Below are 20,689 nucleotides of genomic sequence, written 5' to 3'. Positions count from 1 at the left end.
GACCTCAGCTCATATTATCATAGATGCTTAGGGTATCTCATATCAGCATAGAGGAGCACATATCAGGGTCAGCTCAGCTCATATGAAGGTAGCTCTTCACAGCATGCCTCTTCACAGTATAGTCATAGCTCATAGAGCTGTAAATCCGAGGCACCTATGATACTACCGTAACATACCCCCCTACTCTTGAGTCCGAGAATCAAGCGAAAGGAGTACTATTGACATGATGCCTCGATTATGTTGTCTTTTTTTATTCTTCCTCTAGCATCCGATTAGTTATCTCTTACGAGTAATGTTGTGTGCCTTTCTTTGGTGATCTTGTGCCTATGGCATCTAGTATTTCTTATCTTTTCAAGCGACTTAGGCTCTACAGGGGTCTTGTAAGTTAGCCTCACCTCGGAGTCATCGAGGTCTTCTCGAGAGTCTGATAAGTTAGCCCTCATGAGTGATGTTATGTGCCTGCGGCGATCTTATGCCTACGACATCTAGCACTTCTCATTTTTGTGCGAGAGGTATTGAGTGTCGGCGGCGAGCTTATAATTGTGGCATCCACTTTTGACGGTCTTTTGAGGATCTGATTAGTTATCCCTTACGAGTGGCGTTGTGTGCCTGCGTTGATTTTGTGTCTGCGATATCTAGCACTTCTCATTTTTGTATGAGAGGCATTGTGTGCCGACGGCGAGCTTGTGCCTGTGGCATACACTTTCGGTGGCTTTCTGAAGGTCTGATTAGTTATCCCTCACGAGTGGCATTGTGTGTCTGCGGCAATTTTGTACTTGCGGCATTTAGCATTTCTCATCTTCATGCGAGAGGCATTGTGTGCCGATGGCGAGCTTGTATCTGTAGCATGCACTCTTGGTGGCCTTCTGAGGGCTAATTAATTATCCCTCACGAGTAACATTGTGTGCCTGCGGCGATTTTGTGCCTGCGGCATCTAACACTTCTCATCTTCGTGCAAGAGGTGTTGTGTATCGACGGTGAGCTTATGCTTGTGGTATGCACTCTCGACGGTCTTCTGAGAGTCTACTTAGTTATCCCTCACGAGTGGTATTGTGTAACTGTGGCAATCTTATGCCGTGGCATCTAGCACTTCTCGTCTTTGCGCGAGAGGTATTGTGTGCCGGTGGCGAGCTTGTGTCTGTGACATGCACTCTCGACGGTTTTCTGACCCATGAGTAGCATTGTGTACCTGTGGCAATCTTATGCTTGCGACATCTAGCACTTCTCGTTTTCTCGAGCGACTTAGGCTCTACTAGGGTCTTATAAGTTAACTCCACCTCAGAGTCATCAAGGTCTTCTCGAGGGTCTGGTAAGTTAGCCCTCATGAGTGGCATTATGTGCCTGTGGCGATCTTATGCATGTGGCATCTATCACTTCTCATCTTTTCGAGCGACTCGAATTTTGCTAGAATCTTGTAAGTTAATCCTACCTCGGAGTCGTCGAAGTCTTGAATTATAGATCTACACACAAAAGATGAGAAAACTTGCCAAACCAGCTATAGCTGAGTCTTTTGATTTTTTAGTCAGATCATACTTTTGAAGGTAAATAATCAGATTTACCTTCTGGTGATGATGTTGACCCTTTGAGGCTAGTTTTTTGGAGGTCGTCTCATAGATCTCACCTCATCTTTGTGGCTTTGGTTTGATCTCTACTTCAATTTAAATACTTGAAGACCTGTTGTTCAAAAGGAACAATACAGAATAATAGATAAGGTTCAAAAGCTTTTTACTATGAGAATTGTGAGCACTGTTTGGGAGCATTATTTGTGACTCCTGTTATTTGTCTTAGTTTGGGCTTATTTGTAGCTTCGGATTAGTCTAATTTTGACCTCTCACGTGAGTACTATTTGGGAGCATTGTTTGTGACTCCTGTTATTTATCTTAGTTTGGACTTATTTTTAGCTTCGGATTAGTCTGATTTTTACCTTAGATCTACATGCTTTTACCTCAGATTTGAAGAATTTACTTCGGATTTGAAGGATTTTACCTCAGATTTGAAGGGTTTACCTCAGATTTGAAGGATTTACTTCAGATTTAAAAGATTTATCTCAGATTAGAAGGATTTCACCTCAGATTTAAAGAATTTATCCTCGGATTTGAAGGATTTACCTCAAATTTGAAGAATTTATCCTCGAATTTGAAGGATTTATCCTCGGATTTGAAGAGTTTTACCTCAGATTTGAAGGATTTATCCTTGGATTTGAAGGATTTACCTCAGATTTGAAAAATTTTACCTCGGATTTGAAGGATTTATCTTCGAATTTGAAGAATTTATCCTCGGATTTGAAGGATTTACTTCAGATAGCCATATTCCACCGTCTCCATGCATTCCTATGCTTCATTTTTGACTTAAAATGTTGTGGGTCTACGTCCGGCATGTGCTCCATTACTTTCTCCTACAAGGCCACTTGGGCCATAATAAATGAACATAGCATACCTTGAGGCTCCTCATGGGTGGCTACGATACAGTTGTAGGCCAGACCTCGACTGTGGATGATTTTCATACCAAGATGTGTGAGCGGAGGGCGTCGCATGCAAATAACTTTGGATCTACCACCCCTCAAGCCTCGGATCTGGCCAGTTTTACCTCGAAGGAACCCCTTACAGCTTTGAATGTTAAGATGACAAGGCCCTCGGAGCTTGATAGGGCCCACAGGAGGAGCAGTTGAAAAATTTGAACGGAGGTCGAGAGCTCGGATGAGGGCCGAGAGCTCAGACGGAGGGAGTCGGAGCTCGGATGGAGGTTGAGGAGTGCGGATCCGAGCTTGCAGATGGTCAGCAAGTATGAGGGGATGAACTTGCAGGAAGAGCAAAATAGAGAAACTTACCTCGAAATTCGATCAGAGGCTGGGAGCTTGGATGCTCGGAGAAAGCTCGGAGCGGCGTGAGCTCGGAGGAAGAAGTTCGGAGCGACATGAGCTCAGAGGAAGAGCACTTGTGGCCGACTGAGGATATGATGGTGGCCAGGAAGCTGGATTCGGTAAGGGTGCCACTATAGGAGATGCCAGCAGCACCACCAAGAGAGGTACCGATTGTGTTGCTGAAAAGAGTGCGGGAGCAGTTTGGACTGTCTGAATGATGGCCATCAAAGTCTGAACCTGCTGGAAGAGTAGGTCAAAATAATCTACCATGACCAGCACTAGTTGGGTTGACAGAGGAGCCTCCATCGCTGGTGGGTGCACCATTGGTGCATGGCTTTCTCCAGCACCGATGATGGTTCGAAAGATGGTAGGTCACCTCAATCATTTGGTGGCAGTTTTCATTAATCACATATTGCGAAAAGCACCCCTTCCTCTATCTGTTCTGCTTAAATCGATCGAGGCCGAAAGATGGACGGCTGAGGTCGGAAGACGGACGCCTGATTCTCATGCAGGGATATCAGTGCTGGAGTAACCTGCAAAATAAGTCTCAAACCAGAGATTGTGGCTTCGACGAAGACCCTCCGATGCTCAAGTTAGAAAAGCAGAAAATAAAAGAGCAGCAATTGGTTCTCTCAAAGGGATTTGATTTGACTCATCTGAGTTCTCGGGGCTCGGACTGTTCATATAGAAGGATATCGGACAGTTGGGTCATTAGCTGTAAAATTGCATGATCTCAAGATTACTGGGTTGTTGAAATTGCCGTATTTAGCGAGATAATTCAGCCCACGATCACTCCCGTGAAGTGAGGAGATCGTTGCTGGTAGCATACTGAGTGGGAGATTTGAATACCCCTTTTGAATAATCTCGAAGTCAGTGCCTGATTTTTTGGCCTTATTAAATAAGTGGTATCACCTCATAACAGATGAGGGTCCCATTTATTAATTGTATAGGTTATCAATCAGGAGAGATTTTAGCCTTCACGTGCTCTCCACGTGGAGATATTATTACTTTTGGCCTCAGCTCATATCATCATAGATATTCGGGATATCTCGTATCAGCATAGAGGAGCTCATACCAGGGTCAGCTCAGCTCATATGAAGATAGTTCTTCGTAGCATGCCTCGTCACAGTATAGTCATAGCTTATAGAGCTATAAATCTGAGGCATTCATGATATCACCGTAATAATAAGATTATTTGATAGAAAGGAGTTTGATTTTTTTTTTTTTTTCATTGTGATCATACATCAAGAGGGATGCACATGATACAAACACCGGACAAGATCAAACTATAATATGTGAATCTTTTTAGACAAATGTCGCAGAAACCTGTTTTTTTGGTAGGGTTGCATGCACTTATTAAACATGCTATGTTCTCATACCAAGAAAAAAAAAACATGCTACGTTCGTAATTCAGCGATCAAAATATCGCAAATGGGTGGAAGAGGCTTATAGAAGTATTTTAAACCAATCTAAGAGGAGGAAGGCCTGGATTGTCACAACCTCAAATAATCAACCCCCGTCATTTTGTCTGCAGGAATAATTTAAGGCGGTTGTTTTTATACTGAATAATTCGCCTAAACTCCAGAAAAGCCATAGTAACAAAACAAAACAGGGTACTGGTGTCCTGTGACATGTGACATGACCGTTGTCACATAGCATGCAATGCACCAGCTTCCAAAAGTGAAGCAATAAACTCTTGCTGATTGATGATCTACAGAGCTAATATATACAATAAAATAGCTGTTCCTAAAGCAAAATCAGGAGACCAACAGGATGAGTAAGTAGGATGGATTACAACAATGTATAAAAACTCAATAGCCAAGAAAAGTGCCTGACCATTGTTCTTAAACTGCTGTTGCATTCCACTGCAAAATATTAGTGTGGTGACCGCAAAAGAAAAGAAGTGATTACAAAGACTTCCTCCTGATTGCATCCCCCGGTCAACTGGTTGCCTTCTGATATCCCATAAACCGAAAAGAAAACATTTGTAACAGCATCAATACAATAGACATAGAGCACCCATCAGCTAAATGATGATTCGCCAATTTGGAGAAATCTGTAATGTTCCTGCAAATTGCACAAAGATGGTGATCCAAAGTAGATGCTGTAGCATTCCAATGCATATGGAGGGACAAAATAACAGCAAAGGAATGGAGATATGACAGCATATATAGCTTGTAATATAAGATTGGCATGATGATGATTGCAAATCCAACTCCCTTCAGTAAGAACTCTGAAAATACATAGCTGGCAGCATGGAAAAATTGAGGCAACTGGTTCATAGTATCTGCGAAATTCAAACCTGTGATACAAAAACATTAGCAGGCGATGAAGAAAGCTTATGGCCCCATCAACATTCCAGCATCCCAAACAACAGCAGTAGATAGGTATAATGATCCATAATTGAGAATCCAGCATACTGAAGAGAATAGAAAGACCATGGTAAAATCGTTATGAAGTTCAGAGCGAGCATTAGAAGACCAAGATAAACAGTTCCGTGACAGGTTGTTAACATGAATTTGTTTATATTGGAGGAAAAAACCTGAAACAAGAGTAGCCTGAATAAAATGCAAAATAATCAAGTATATTGGAATGGTAGAAGAGCTCTGAAAAGCCGCAGCTTTCCCCATGAAATGCTGGAACTCAGAGGGATATAATAAGAATAAGAAATGTAGACCTTTGGGGCAAGCAAGATGACATAAAGGGACATAAATTTGAAAACTTCTTTATAGGAAATATAGATTCATCCTCTTGGGCTCTGCACTGAAAACAGAGTATGTTAGCTTCATCTTTGATACCTTATGAATGGAATAGATCTTCTATCAGCCTGCCTGTATAATATCTGCAAATTTAGGATTGGAAATGACATAATGAATATCTATAACATCTCCCTTTAAGGCACAATTAACCAAGAAATCAGCAGCTTGGTTTCCTTCTCGGTAAGTATGAAAAAAAGGATATGTTCCTGCCTTTCTTCCACTGTCTAATGTCATCCAGGGATAGGAGATCAAATTCGTATATCATGATCTAATTTTTTCAACCAGCTAATAACAATAATGGAATCACCCTCCAACCAAATGTTTTGAGCATTGAGATCCTGTATGGCTGTATGGAGGCCGCACCAAGCAGCCACAAGTTCAGCAAAAGATACTGAAGAGGGTCGCAAAAGTCTGCCCCCAGCTCTCAGCGGTACATCATTATAATCTCGAATAATGAAGCCAATAGCAGCCTTAGTATCAGAGACAGAAGCATCAAAATTCACCTTCAAGACACCTATGGGAGGGGGCAGCCAAGTCACAATTACTTCATTTACATAATTAGGAGGGGTAGGAGAATGACCGCCCCAGTACCTTAACTGTGTATCAGAGGGTGAGTAGGAAATGCATTTAAGAACTTCAACAGACATGGTATTTACTGTATAAATGATCTGGATGGGAGAAATGACACAATTCCGAAAAATCCTATCATTTCTTGCTTTCCACAGAAGCTATGGGAGATAGGCAACCATCATTTTCAAGAAATTTTCCATCTTAGTATTAAACAAAAATTCAATCAGTGCTGACAATGAGTCCGGCTGGTATCCCAATCCACTTTTACTACTTAGCAATCTCAAGCAAGCCATTGCAAATGGACAAGATACCACAACATGATCACAATTTTCTCCAGTAGAAGGAATAATATTTTTCTTGACTAAATAGCTTTTAGTAGGAAGTTTCCTCCAAAGAAGCTGCCACCAAAAAGTTTTTACTCTCGGAGGGTTGGGCAACTTCCAAATCTAGATAAAATTAATTTGAGTATCAGAATCAGATGCTTGAGAAACCAAGGGGAGGAAGTCTTTCATAGCAGGGTGAGAAGAATTACTTTGGGCCATGTCAACTGCTCAGACTATGATTCTTGCACTATAGGAATGTGCTTAACATGGTTCATCATCTCTGCCGAGAAAAGATTAGTTAACAAATTTTCATTCCAGGACCGATCAGGGTTAATGAGCTCAGAAACTCTTTGAAAATCTTCAATATGATCAATATTAAGATAAGTAGGCCATGCTGTGAGAAGAATATTAGTAAGTCAGGGATCGGCTATAACACTGATAGATTGACCAGATGCAACTTACCAATGAAATGCATATTGAATTTTATTTCCCATTCCACTTATTTCATTCCAAATAGCAAAGCAATGACTTGGCTCTTTATAATTAAACCAAGAACCATTGAAATGATATTTAGCAGCCACTACTTTGGCCCAAAGAAAAAAATTAGTTAAATTGAGGGGCCTAAAAGAAAATGATACTGATTCTAGTACTACTGTTACTATCTCCATTATTGTAGTGCAAACCATTGGGACAAATAATGGATTTATCTGCATTCTCTGCGCAGACCTCTATTCTCCCTTTTTCTTTCTTTCTTTCTTTCTTTCTTTTAAAGAGGAAAAAAGAGGTACGAACCACCAATTTTTATTGATAAAAGAACCAGAAAATATAGTGAACTTAGAAGCCTAGTTATGCAAGAACCGAGAAATTATAAAGCAATTAACATAACAAACCAGGTAATAAACCAAGTTAGAAATTAAAAGACTGAGCAGATAACAAAGACTACTCAAGTAGAAACATCCAGACTTTGAAGCCCCCAAAACAAAGCTGAGCTGCCATCTCAATCTTGCCTGAGATGAAGAATAGAAAGAAAAATTGAAGTATTATCCGATCTTCTTTGCTTCTTGTATCACACAAATAATAGATGCTTAAATCTTACTTTATAAAAACGCACTTGTCTGATCAGTTCAGTTCCTACTTCCTATTTTATCAGACTTTGCTTCAATACCCCTCGATTTCTTATGAAGAAAGAAAAAAAATGTATTGCCGAAAATGAAAGTACACCTATCTAGTTGCACAAATAGTAAATGTGTATCAATGCCATCTTCCCATCTCGATGCGGATGCCACATGTTAGATACATTAATCGGAAACAAAGAAATTTAGGAGGATATTAATCAAACTTGCTTAGGACTCAGATGCATAGAAATGGATCCCACGTTCAGAAGTCTGGAAGGATGGGAGGTGTGACTCTGGACTCCATCTGATGTCATCTAGCTTGGAATGCTAATTCCCAGGTGGATGCACCGACTTGCATGGTCCCACTCCTTGGACCTTGAAGGCTAAGACGGGAAAAACTGGGAGCAGTTGGCAACTGTCACGACTCCTTAGCGTAGTCCACGTTATTCATTTATAAAAGCTGATGGATCTCATGGGTTGCCTCCAAGAAAAGCAATGAAAACTTCCACGGTAGCGTTTGTGCATGCCTAACTTATTTCTCGAGGAAAGAAACATAAAATTGGATCTTTATTATATTATTTTTAATTTTTGTTAAAAAAAATGAGATGAGGCTATAAAAGAAAAGATCCATAAAGTGGTTTCTATAGGATATGTTAATATATACTCAGTTTGCTGCGTTGCTCGCCTCTGGAAATATGTGGTGCTTCAATAGTCAAAAAAGTAGCGATCCCAAGGTCGCAAGGAAGCCTTATTTTTCGATGCTATTTTTGGTAATTTTTGGAGTAAATGATTTGAGATGACAGCACGCAAGCTAAGATATTCACATCAAGTCCTACCAATAGACAACCTCCATGGGTCTCATTTTAAATGACAACAATCTTGAGGATATGGATTCTGAGTCTCGTTCTTGTCCTGATTTAAGCCGCAATTATTTCCATCCTAATTCTTAAACCAAAAAACTTATCTTTATTTCCTGCTCACAAATCGGGTGTTCATTGGGTGGATAAGGTGGGGCCCTCATGCCGTGCCAACCGCAGACCTAGCCTTTTGAAGCAGCTGAGGTTTTTTCTATCAAAAAAAAAAAAAAAAAAGCAGCCCGTGCCAGACACTACCAAACCTAACAAAAAGAGCAATTCTTCATAGAAAAAATACATCATTTCATCTTATTACATCATACAATTATTATTTTTTAAAATATATTTAATATCTACAATTTTTTTATTTAAATTTTTAAATAATAAAAATATTTTTTTTAAAAAAAATTATGATATTTTATGACCATATTATGACATTCTGTAGTTAAATTATAATTTTTTATTCATAATTTGACCACAGAATATCATAAAGAAGGGATGAATATTTTCATCATTTAAAAATTTTATAAATTTTGAATGACGTAAATATTTTTTATTTTTTATGACTTTTGAAAAAAATTATGATTTTTTTTATGTAGAAAGTCATAATTTGTCATAATTTTTTCAAAACACGAGAAATATTTTTGTCATTCAAAATTTTAAATGAAAAAATAAAATTATAAATATTAAATATATTATTAAATACGTATTGAAAAATGATGATTATGTATTTCAATATGATTGGATCGTGTGCTTCATATCAATTTTATTACACCATATGCAGTGCACAAAGATTTTCTCCTGGCAAAAGTTCGTGCCACACAACTCTGGTTAGGTTTCGAGGGCGAAATGCTGTAGGCATATTAGCTTGGTAGTTCTTCCTAGCTTATAAAATTAATACGGCAAAGAAGTTAAAGAATTATTTTATAGGTTTATGGGATTATTTATCATAAAATTAATATGAAACTGACATTTTTTCCGCCTTACCTCCGCAAAAGCACCTTCACTTCCTCACTCTCGACCTAGAGAGTGGGAATTGTGTCACCTATCCTGTTTGTATGCAATGATTGATTATTTATAGATGCTTTTTAGGGGAACCATTGACCTACTCTCCTTGATTGAACAAGGCTGCCATTGTAAACATGCAACCTCAAACAAGAGGTGTATGACCTCTCACGGGAACCAGCTTACAGTAGTCAAAGAAACCAAAAAAGTATTGAAGCTAGTAAGCATTCTCATTCTCCATTTCGGCACTGTTGGTTCTTTAACCAGAAGATCAGCTGCATGCACTCTTGGTTTTGGGGAAACTACCGGTCTTTAAATTCAGCAAGTTTACCACTCAAGATTATAGGACATCCAGCCTCAATAGAGGTGTAGCTACAAGAAGTGCAGCAAAGGCACACTCAGACCTTTTTCGTTTGCATAAGCTTAAGCTCCTTTCTCTCCTATATACTTTCGGAGAACAAACCTGACATTGAATGACGAGGATGTGGTATTTCAGTCTTCTAATTGTTGATATTGAGTGACGTTCTTTTTAAATTTATTGAGTCATGTTTTCCTTCATTGTGTTTTCCTCTTTTTGTTATTTCGATTTTTTCCTTTGGTGCCAGAAATTGTTGGCAAATTACTTGAGTACAGCCATTAATCAAACTTCCCATTGAAAATTTATACTCCAAGAGCACATCGAGTGATCCAGGTGCATCAAAACCACTTCACCTTTCTGGCGAAGAAGGATCTGGCTCAGCTCTTCTATCTTTGCAGTTGGTAACGGGCGACTAGCTTCATTTTGGTATAACTCTTAATCTGAAAACTCACCTCTTGCCCGACAATTCCCTCATCTATTCATGGTTGCGCATCTCGGTCCATCACTTTTGCAACGAAGAAATTGGCTCACACTTTTTAGACAGCCGCTAAGTTTAGCAGCAACCGATGAGCTTCAAAGGTTGGAAGCTTAGATGAGACGCCTGTAACTTGGGGCTGATAATAATAGAAGGTATTGGAAATGGCACCCCTCAAGATCCTTCGCGGCCAAGAGAAGCTATTTCTTCCTGATACATGATGATGTAATGTAATGACCACTTTCTTCAGCAAAATCATTTAGAAAACACCGTTATTTGAGAAAGTTAAAATTTTCAATTGACTTTGTTATTATAACAGGATGCTCACTGTTGATAATTTACAAAAGAGAGGCATTCAAGGTCCACCCTCTCTGCACTAATCATTCAGAAACTATAGATCACTTAATGTTGGACTACAATTATTCTAGGCAGATTTGATCTTCGATCCTGCATGGTGTCAACTTTCAACAGTTGACTGGCAGTATTTATGAGCTATGGCACATATGCAGATCAAGTATGTGTAACCAGAAAGTGTTGAAAGCTTGGGATGCCGTCTGAGCGATTAATTTTTGGTGTATCTGGATGGAAAGGAACAAAGGAGTCTTTGATTTTGAAGCATGCTCCCATCTAGTTGTCCGCGATCGGATCACCTTGTTATTCTGTGATTGGACTGCACCGTCTCAAGACCGTGCAGTTTCAGTCATCAGGCAGCATCTTCAGAGAAGATGTCTGAGTACACCTCGTCTCCATCTGGAAGGAAGAAACAGTCTCTGGAAATGGCTGAACCTCTGCATAAGCTACTCTTCTAAGTTCATCAACAGGAAGTAAAGGGATAAGTGGATTTGCCGGGCGTGCAAGAAGGTTTCAACACGTGCGGTCTTGGGCATTGCTGAAAATATTACAAACGAAACAGCAACAAGCAAAACACTGTTCCTAGGTTCATGTATTGACAGGCATACTTGTTGGGGTCTTTAAACAAGGATTATGCAAACTGGAGGCCGGTATCTCGTCATGAGCCAATAGCTTTCCTTTGAAAACTGGTGGGAGTGCGTCCATACGAGTGCTCCCTCTTTTGTATTATTCTATTATATCACGTAATTCTAAACTGGAGTGGAAGCACCTTATTTCCTCCGTTCTCTCAAAAAAGAAAAAGGCAAGAATTGTAGTAAAAAACCACATTCATCTTTGAGAGACTATATCTATGCTCTGCATAAAATGATAGTTTTGAATCAAGGAATATTCCTCATTGATTCTCACACTTTTATACCAAGAATACCCTTCCTCATTTATCCTAAAAAAATATTTTTACTGACTCACTAGATGTGCTCTCTTTCCTTCTTTTCAAATCAGTTTGGACCCTTTCATGAAACTCTCAAACATGTTGGACTCAATATCTTTCTCCAGTTCAACCACAATAGAATGGATTCCTTGATTTGACTCCTAAAAATGTTGTACTCTATCACTTATACTCTCTTCTCGTTTCCCTCCAACATGCATTGCACATGTCCGGCTGCTATGATGAGTTTAGTAGCTTTTCCAGTTCCTATGCTCTGAGTGTTGGTGTCACGTTGGAAAACTGGCATCCCATTTTGGATAGAATCATATACACCTATAGCCCAACAAGAAAAAAAATGTTTGTCTCACTCAGAGTTGTAATGTTTCTCATTTTCTGGTAATGAATAAGAAGCATCATATTGGATTTCATTGAAACAAAACCTTGGTGTAGGATATGTGCTCGATGGAAAAATCAAATCCGTCACGGGTGCTAGCTCAGTTGCATGGGTGCTCTTTGACATCCACTGTTTTTCGTTGCACGCATTAATGAGGTAAAGAAGCTAGTACCCAGTGATTATCATGCTTGAAAAGCTTCAAGCTTATTGTTTTGTTTTTTTAGGCACAGTTCTCTATGGGAATTTCCTATATCACAAGTCTTGCTACAGGGAACTTTATTACCCAAAATGTCATGTTTGCAAGCAATAAGTATTCTATCTTTCCAAATCTATATTCAGCTATGCCATTTTACTAAAATGCAGCACCTTAATGAACTAAAATTCTTTTCAATGGTTGTTACGTAAAAAAAAGTACAGTAATATGGAATTTGATCAAATATGGATTCGGATTGACAAAACATCTACACCTATTTTATGCCCTTGGATAAGTTCTATTTCCCCCTATGGTGTGAGCACCAACTTAGTATGTTTTTTAAAAATTCATATGATTATGATATCTCAGCATTCTTTTGAGAAAGTATGATCCTAAACCGAGTGGAATGGAAGAAAAGGACTCAGGTATCCAATCCAAATTAGTTTGGGATTAAGGGCCATACAGACTGATTCGGCTGTGTGATGCAACAGCCATTCTTGTATTGTACGGGCTCCCAAGGTATTGTTTATTAACTTCCACTTGTTCCATCCAATTTCATTATGACTCTGTTTCTATTTGTATTTTGTAAAGTTTCATCTAACTTTTGCAAAGGACTCTTGCACATTAAACTCTAACAACCATATTGTTTTTTAACTGAATGCTGGCTTGACATCTTTCAGCAAGATGTTTGAGAGAGATATTATTATTTGGTCACACACTGTATACTGCTAATCAATCATTTTAGTATGAAGAGTAGCCAAAAAGGTCTTCTTTGTGCAAATATTTCTATAATATTTGACTTCATGTATGCAGATGACTAGGCCGATACTGGCTCATGAGATGATGCAAGCATGGCTTCAGCTTAAAGGTAGCCTTATCCAGTGGCTGTTGGTTTCCATTGCCATTTAATTTCTTTTTGCTTTGGTCAATCCTTGTCCATGACAACTTGGGCTATTTTTGTTTAGATTACTGATTGAAACCATTCATGCATGAGAATGGGATCATCCGGGGAGAGGACTTCTACTTTGTGTTCTATCCTCTTATCCTTGATATGAAACTCAATATAGTTTATCCAATGCATTACAGCCACCTATCTCTGCTTCATTCCAAATGAGAAGGAGATTTTCCTAAGCAACTGGCTTTCTTGAACTGAATTTGCTCTTTTTACTCGAAATCCAACAGCAAAAGATCACCAGAACAAGAAGAATTTATCCATCATCAGTAGCTGCTTATGCGAACTGAATCAAAAATGTTTCCATCCCTAATGTCAGGATTATCTATCTTTTCACTTGACCAAGTAGAGATCCTACTTTGACTTATTTTGACTCAAGTAATCAGCTGACTACTAGAAATCTCTGTTATTTCTGAGGACAATCTCTCTTACTTTGAGAGTTTAAAGCTTCTACCATTTCACCTGCCTTGGTAAGCAAGATTGTAGAATGAGGTCTCCAATTAATTGTAAGATAGTTCCATCTAATAGCTTAAAAAAGAAAAATACATCTTTTGAATACATGTTGAAAAGAAGTGCTTGAGTCTATAACTGCAGAAAGCTTACACACAATGGCTCAACTTGATTCTTACACTTTGGTCTAATATCAAAATGCCAATTTTTGCCATTATCATCATAGCATGTCTACGTATCATGCCTTCTAACCCTGTTATGAACGTGCGTGCGTGTGTGCGTGAGAGAGAGAGAGAGAGAGCAAATTAATAGGGAAGAGCAAGCAAGCCTATCAAGATGGTAGAATTCAATTCTTATAAAGTTTATTTTAACACCAGATCTATAATTTCATTGCCCACTTAAACAGTTAGATAATTATATTGCTACTAAAAAGGGGAAATCGAAACATACCAGGAAAGAACCGAGGAAATTTTTCGGGCAAGATGACGGCCTCTTGCAAGGCCTGCTTGGCATTCTCAAGCACTGTGACATCGCTCCACTTTACGTTGGGGTGAGCCCCGCCTCGGTATCCTGTCCATCCCAACCGCTGTACCCGTCCTTGGGCTTGGTCATCGGCCTGGTGGCTACGGCGGCGTCCCTATTGGCGGTCGGTCCAGGGCCGCCCGTAGCCTTCTCGATCTTGGGGTTTTTCTCATACTTGACGTGAGTTCCCGGCAACGTCCTCGTGGATCGCCTGCGTCGCGTACTCGATCGCCTGCTCTTTGATACTGCTATACATCTCCTCTCCCTCTCCTCCTCCCGATCCAATAGCATGGGCTCAATTCCAAAAAGATCGAAACCCCTGGAAATCAACCAATCTTGTTCCCCGATAGCAAGAAGCAATCGAAACCCTGAGAAATCAATTGGATCGAGATCGGAGAGAAGATCGATCGGAGAATTAGGGTTTTCTCGGATTGGAGATGGGGTTTCAAAGGGTTCGACGAAGGGAGAGAAGAGGGGAGGAAGGGAAAAGAGAGGAGGATGAGGGTAGGGAGAGATGGCGGGGGCATGGGAAATTTCTGTAGTACTAGGTGAATCAAGATTTGGCTCAGCTACGCGAGCGCGACATGTCTGTTTAAAATATATATGCATAACCACAAATGGACGAGCGCATATAATTTATATGCGCACTCTTCTCCCAAATCGTGCGCATAAAATTCCTATGCGGACGTGTTCCGCATAGGAAAAATATGAGGACGGAAGGCATATGAAAAATTAGTAGGGCGCATAGAATTCTTATGCTGACTGCTTCAACAAAAGAAGTATGCGGACAGAGAACTTGGATTCCATCGGCGCATAAAATTTTTATGCGGGGAGAACATCCGCTTGGAAACATATGCGGACGGTAGTACCTGAAACAAGCACCACGCATAATATTCTTACACGACACAAGTCCGCGTAGGAAAGATAATATGCGGACATTCGGATCCTGAAGCAAACAGCGCATAATATTTTTATATGCAGCCTTATGTCCGCACAAGAAAAATATGCAGGCACGGGCACATGGAATGCGTCTTGCATAAAATTTTATACGCGGAGGAAAATCCACATAGGAAAAATATGAGTACAGGCGCTTGAAAAAATCAACCACGCGCATAATATTCCTATAAGTTACCTCCGCAAAAAAAAGTATGCAGACAACAGTCTCCTGGAGCTGGAATCCCTCGGCGCATAAATTCTTATGCGGATTTCTTCCGTGTGTGTGTGCGCGCGCGTGTAAGGACACCAGCGGCGTGGGATTATTTTGTGCATAAAATTCTTATGCGAAATAAATCCGCATAGGAAAGATATTATGCGGTCACTCAGAACCTAAAGCTGGTGTATGCATGAGCTTCCAATGCAAAAAAAAAAAAAAAAAAAAAAAAAAAATGATCCGCATGGTAAGAATAATATGCGAACATTCGGATATGAGGTCTGCATTTGGAGAAGCCATGCTTCCGCTGCCCTGACTTCGACAGGACCTCCAACCACCCCACCACCATTCTAAACTCGTACAGATATTGCAGACGATCTCAATATCGGAGAGCTCCTCGTAGGGTTCCGCCGCTGCAAGTTCCTCATATTCGCCATCTCCGCCATCCTAATAGATGGTCCTCTTGATATCCTCTTCGGATTTTTCCCAAACCCATGTTTTGAGTACCAAACCTCACCGACGACCCAACTACAGATCTTCCTCGACGCACCTTCTTCGGCTTCCCTCTTCCCTCTCCCTTGGCACCACAATTTCAAGCATTATACCTGTTGCTCTTCCCTCTCCCTTGCCACCACAATTTTAAGCATTATATCTGTCGCAGTCATGGGTCAAGAGGCCTAATAGTTTAGATAGTTGGCTTATATCTTCCTGCCCACATGCATAAGATATTATCCATTTTAGCTTCTCATACTATTTTACTTTTTAAAAATATTTCATATGGAAAAAAAAATTTCAATCCATATAAACCATACTTTCTCTTGACTCACAACTGATGTGAGACTAAAGATATCCATCTCAGTCACAACATAATCGTACAGCTCGACAGTCAAAAATGAAGCCAAAATGGATAATACCTCACGTATACAGACACGGAATCAACCCAACCATCCGAGCCATTCGATCTCTTGACCCTTTATCGCAACATTGGCGCCGTCTGTGGGAACGCTTCCTGCTCACACATATTTCTTCTTGACCGAAAGTCTATGTTGTAGGTGGGATGGACATATTTAGTTTCACATCGGTTATGAGTCAGTAGGAAGTATAATTTATATAGATTAGAATTTTTTCTCCTACATGAGGTGCCTTTTAAAGGATAAAATCGTGAGATCTCATGCGACAGTATTAGAGGTTAAAACGGATAATACCTCACGTATGCGAGCGTGAAGGCATAAACCAACCATCCAAATTATCCGATCTTTTGATCCATGACCGCAATAATACCATCTTATCTCCTCCGATTTTGATGCCATATTTTTTATCCTCACCAAATGGTGCAAAAGACAGGATTTGGGCATCTGATGGGGCGGCGGTGCACGGTGTCGCCTCCGGTGACAGTGGCCTGGGCGGTGGAGGGGAAGGGTGGGGAAAACTGTTAGGATGAGCCAGACAAATTAATTTTTAATTCAGCCACAATGCAGTCTAAATGAGCATCAGTGAAGCAATTTTGATGTTTACTACTATTAAGTTCTTAAAATCATTTTCAGTATATAGTCTAAAGTTGTGTCTTGTTTGTCTCCAGATGCCACTCTCTAGTATGTTTTATGTTGAAGAAATGGTACCATTTGAGTTTTAGGGTGGACTTTAAAAGAGCTGTTTTTCTACCCAAAAAAAAAAAAAAAAAGCTGTTAAAGGCTTTCTTGCCTTTTTACTTGATTGATCTTGATTATTAGCTTCCCTTCCATAAGTATCCCTGGCTTCATTGCTTAAGTAACGAAGGGAAACAATTTATGACCATAAAGTACGCCTATTACCGGTAAGTCTGTTATCAAATTAGAAGCCTCGCTCAAATTCTGGTAGAAGCTTCTTAAAGTTGAAAGCTTTTTGATACGATATCACTCAGCAACCTCCCTTATCTCATTGGTAGTGTAATATCCGACCCATTTGGGACTTAAACCCAGCCCACCAAATCCAAAAAAAAAAAAAAAAAAAATGAAGAAGACTCCCGAGAGTCTTCTTCTTTCTCTCGATCAGCTCCTAATCAGAGTAAGAAAATACCCCGAGGAGTCAAACTCCTCCCCTCCAACCCTATTTAAGAGGAGACTTTTCTCTCTTCCCCCACCAAAGAAATCAGAAGCCAAAATGGTGAGGATCGCTGGAAATCGCTCGTGAAAGCTGTCACTGTGCTTGCCTTGATTTCTCGCCGAAGAGGTCGCCGGAGCTCGAGATAAGCCCTGGCTTCTCTTCCTCTTTTCTCCCCCTTCTTTTCCTTACCTGTGTGCATGATCGCCGGTGATCGGATTCATCGGATTTTGTTGGAGAAAAAATCTCCTGTTTCTGCCCCTCTTTTCTTTGGTTTTTTTGGTGCCGGTGGTCACCGCCGACCACCGGTCTGGCTTCTTTCGAGCTGCACCATCGCAACCCCTCCTGCCGCCGGCCATCGCCATGCCAGCCACGCTTCTGATCGACCGAACAAGGGGGGACCACATGGTCTCCTGTTTCGCTTAAAAGAAACCACGGGAAGGAAAAGAAAAAGAAAAAAAAAGAAGAGAGGATTTTCTCTCTCTCTCTCTCTTTTCTCTCCCTTCAGTCTGAACCTATTTTCTCTCTCTAAAATGAACTTTCTCTTTCTAAATTTTTTTCTCTCTAAATTATTTCTCTCTCTTGATGGATTTTTCTTTTTTAAAGTTATTTTTCTAAGATTAGCGTAGTGAAAGGCTTTCTTTTAATGATTTTGATCGAGCTTAGTGAAGGATTCGATCTTAAGTGAAATTTTGATTTGGGATTTGTTAGATCTAATTTTGAATTAGAATTAATGCAAGAATATAATTTTAAATAATAGGCACCGAAGAATCTCCTAAAGGTTAATTAATCTGTTCATTCAATGGTCTGTGAAAAGTAAGTAATGAATCATCTTCTCAAGATATTTCATATTTATTTTAAAAATAAATAATTATTCTTAGAATTTTGCATGATTTATGAAATTATATTTTGAACGAAAAGTGATTCTGAAATACTATGCTTTATTGATTATGCATATGTTCAGTGAAAATTATGATATATTATGATATAAAAGTGTTTTGATACAGATCGGATTTATGCTCTCAACCTAACTATGTTTCAATGGACCCTATTAATGGGGATTATACGCTGGTGTTTAGTGGATCCTACCAGCGGGGGTTATGCGCTGGTATTCAATGGATCCCGTTAATAGGGGTTAAACGTTGGTCAGAGTCGAAACTGTTGAGTTACGAGTGTTTTGATTCGAATCAGATTTATGATTATATTATATGTGAATATTTGAAAAGATTGAATTTGTATTGAATTAGCATGAAATATATTTTTATATTTATTCACAGCATTTGTTCTTGAATATCATATAATATTTGAAATATCTATTTGAGATATTTATTACTAACTGGGCTATCTAGCTTATTACTTTTTTTATTTTTTAAATTCAGATAATTATTATCAGTGTGGATAATAATATTGGGACAGAGCTTTTAGAGATGAGATTTAGCATTGCCAACTTTATTGAAATTAGATCTATTATTAGCAAAACTTTATTGGATGTAAGATAGTTGATTTAATTATTTGAATTAAAGTTGAATAATAATTATTTAATTTTATTCCACTGTGATGCATTGATACCGTGATGAAATACCTTGCATGCTTGTGAAGAGAGTTCTTCATAAGTATGCGGCGGTTGCCATGACTTTGGACTCGCAATCTCGGGTTAGGGGCGTGACAATTAATATGGTATCAGAGCATAAGTAGATAAATTATATGATATATAGAATCAGACATGAGTGTAGGTGGATAGACACTAGGGATATTGAGACAATGACTTATACTGATCATGATATAATTTAAAAACTTAAATTGACATATGTGTACTAGTGGACTGAATCAGAGTGTGCAACGAAAGCATAGTGGTCTAAATTATTCTCAAACTGATTAGAACAGTAATTTGATTTGATAGATATTATGATGAAAAATTCAATTTTGAATTAGAGGATGACATGATTTAACGTAAAAGTAATCTGAATTTTTAAGGACTAAAGCAGAAAAAAAAAATTCGAAGACAAAATTTATTTTTAGGAGGGAAGAATGTAATACCTGGCCCATTTGGGCCTCAAACCTAGCCCACAAAGCCCTAAAAAAAATGAAGAAGACTCTCGAGAGTCTTCTTTTTTCTCCCGACTGGCTCCCAATCGGAGTCGGAAAACATCCCGGGGAGGACTCTTCTCTCTTCTCCCACCAAAGAAACTAGGAGCCAAAACGGCGAGGATCGTTGGAAATCGCTCACAGAAGCCGTCACCGTGCTCGCCTCGATTTCTCACCGAAGAGGTCACCAGAGCTCGAGGTAAGTCCCGGCTTCTCTTCCTCTTTTCTCCCCCTTCCTTCTCTTACCTGTGTGCACGATCGCCTGCAACCGGGTTCGTTGGATTTTATTGGGGAAAAAATCTCCTGTTTTCGCCCCTCTTTTTTTTGGTTTTTCGGTGTCGGTGGTCACCGCTGACCGTTGGTTTGGCTTCTTTCGAGCTGCACCATCGCAGCCCCTCCTACCGTCGGCTACCGCCATGCTGGCCATGCTTCTGATCGGCCAAACAAGGGGGGACCACATGGTCCCCTGTTTCGCCCAAAAGAAATCACGAGAAGAAAAAAAAAAGAAAAGAAGAAGAAGAAGAGAGAGGATTTTATCTCTCCTCTCTCTCTCCCTCTTTTTTCTCTCTCTTCAGCCTGAACCCTATTTTCTCTCTCTAGAATTAGACTTTTTCTTTCTAGAATTTTCTCTCTCTAGATTATTTCTCTCTCTTGATGGATTTTTCTTTCTTAAAGTTATTTTTCTAAGATTAGCGTAGTGAAAGGCTTTCCTTTGATGATTTGATCGAGCTTAGTGAAGGATTCGATCTTAAGAGAAATTTTGATTTGGAATTTGTTAGATCTAATTTTGAATTAGAATTAATGTAAGAATATAATTTTGAATAATAGGCACTAAAGAATCTCCTAAAAGTTAATCAATCTGTTCATTCAGTAGTCTGGGAAAGATAAGTAATGAATCATCTTCTCGAGATATTTCATATTTATTTTAAAAATAAATAATTATTTTTAGAATTTTGCATAATTTATGAAATTATGTTTTAAACGAAAAGTGATTATGAAATACTATGGTTTATTGATTATGTATATGTTCAGTAAAAATTATGATATATTATGATATAAAAATATTTTGATACAAATCGAATTTATGTTCTCAATCTAACTATATTTCAGTGAGCCCCATCAATGAAGATTATACGCTGGTATTTAGTGAACCCCACCAATGGAGGTTAAACGTTGGTCAAAGTCAAGGCTGTTGAGTTACGAATGTTTTAATTCGAATCAGATTTATGATTATATTATATGTGAATATTTGAAAAGATTGAATTTGCA

At 39.2% G+C, this 20,689-nt stretch overlaps 1 long non-coding RNA gene across 2 annotated transcripts; it reads right to left on the bottom strand.

Annotated features, from left to right (window-relative positions):
• Window positions 1–4,677: 4,677 nt before the first annotated feature.
• Window positions 4,678–14,665, bottom strand: LOC114912676 (uncharacterized). 2 transcript variants are annotated; one of them, XR_012138529.1, is made up of 2 exons: window positions 14,035–14,665; window positions 4,678–5,162 (listed from the first exon to the last, which is right to left on the bottom strand). It is a non-coding gene; the product is annotated as an uncharacterized lncRNA (long non-coding RNA). The 2 variants fall into 2 exon arrangements; XR_003798390.2 differs by lacking the exon at window positions 4,678–5,162 and adding an exon at window positions 10,578–11,928.
• Window positions 14,666–20,689: the final 6,024 nt, after the last annotated feature.

This window comes from Elaeis guineensis, chromosome 2 (genome assembly GCF_000442705.2).
Source record: "Elaeis guineensis isolate ETL-2024a chromosome 2, EG11, whole genome shotgun sequence".
NCBI lineage: Eukaryota > Viridiplantae > Streptophyta > Magnoliopsida > Arecales > Arecaceae > Elaeis > Elaeis guineensis.
The sequence above is the reverse complement of the archived record's forward strand: the minus strand, read 5'-3'. Positions and strand labels throughout refer to the sequence as shown.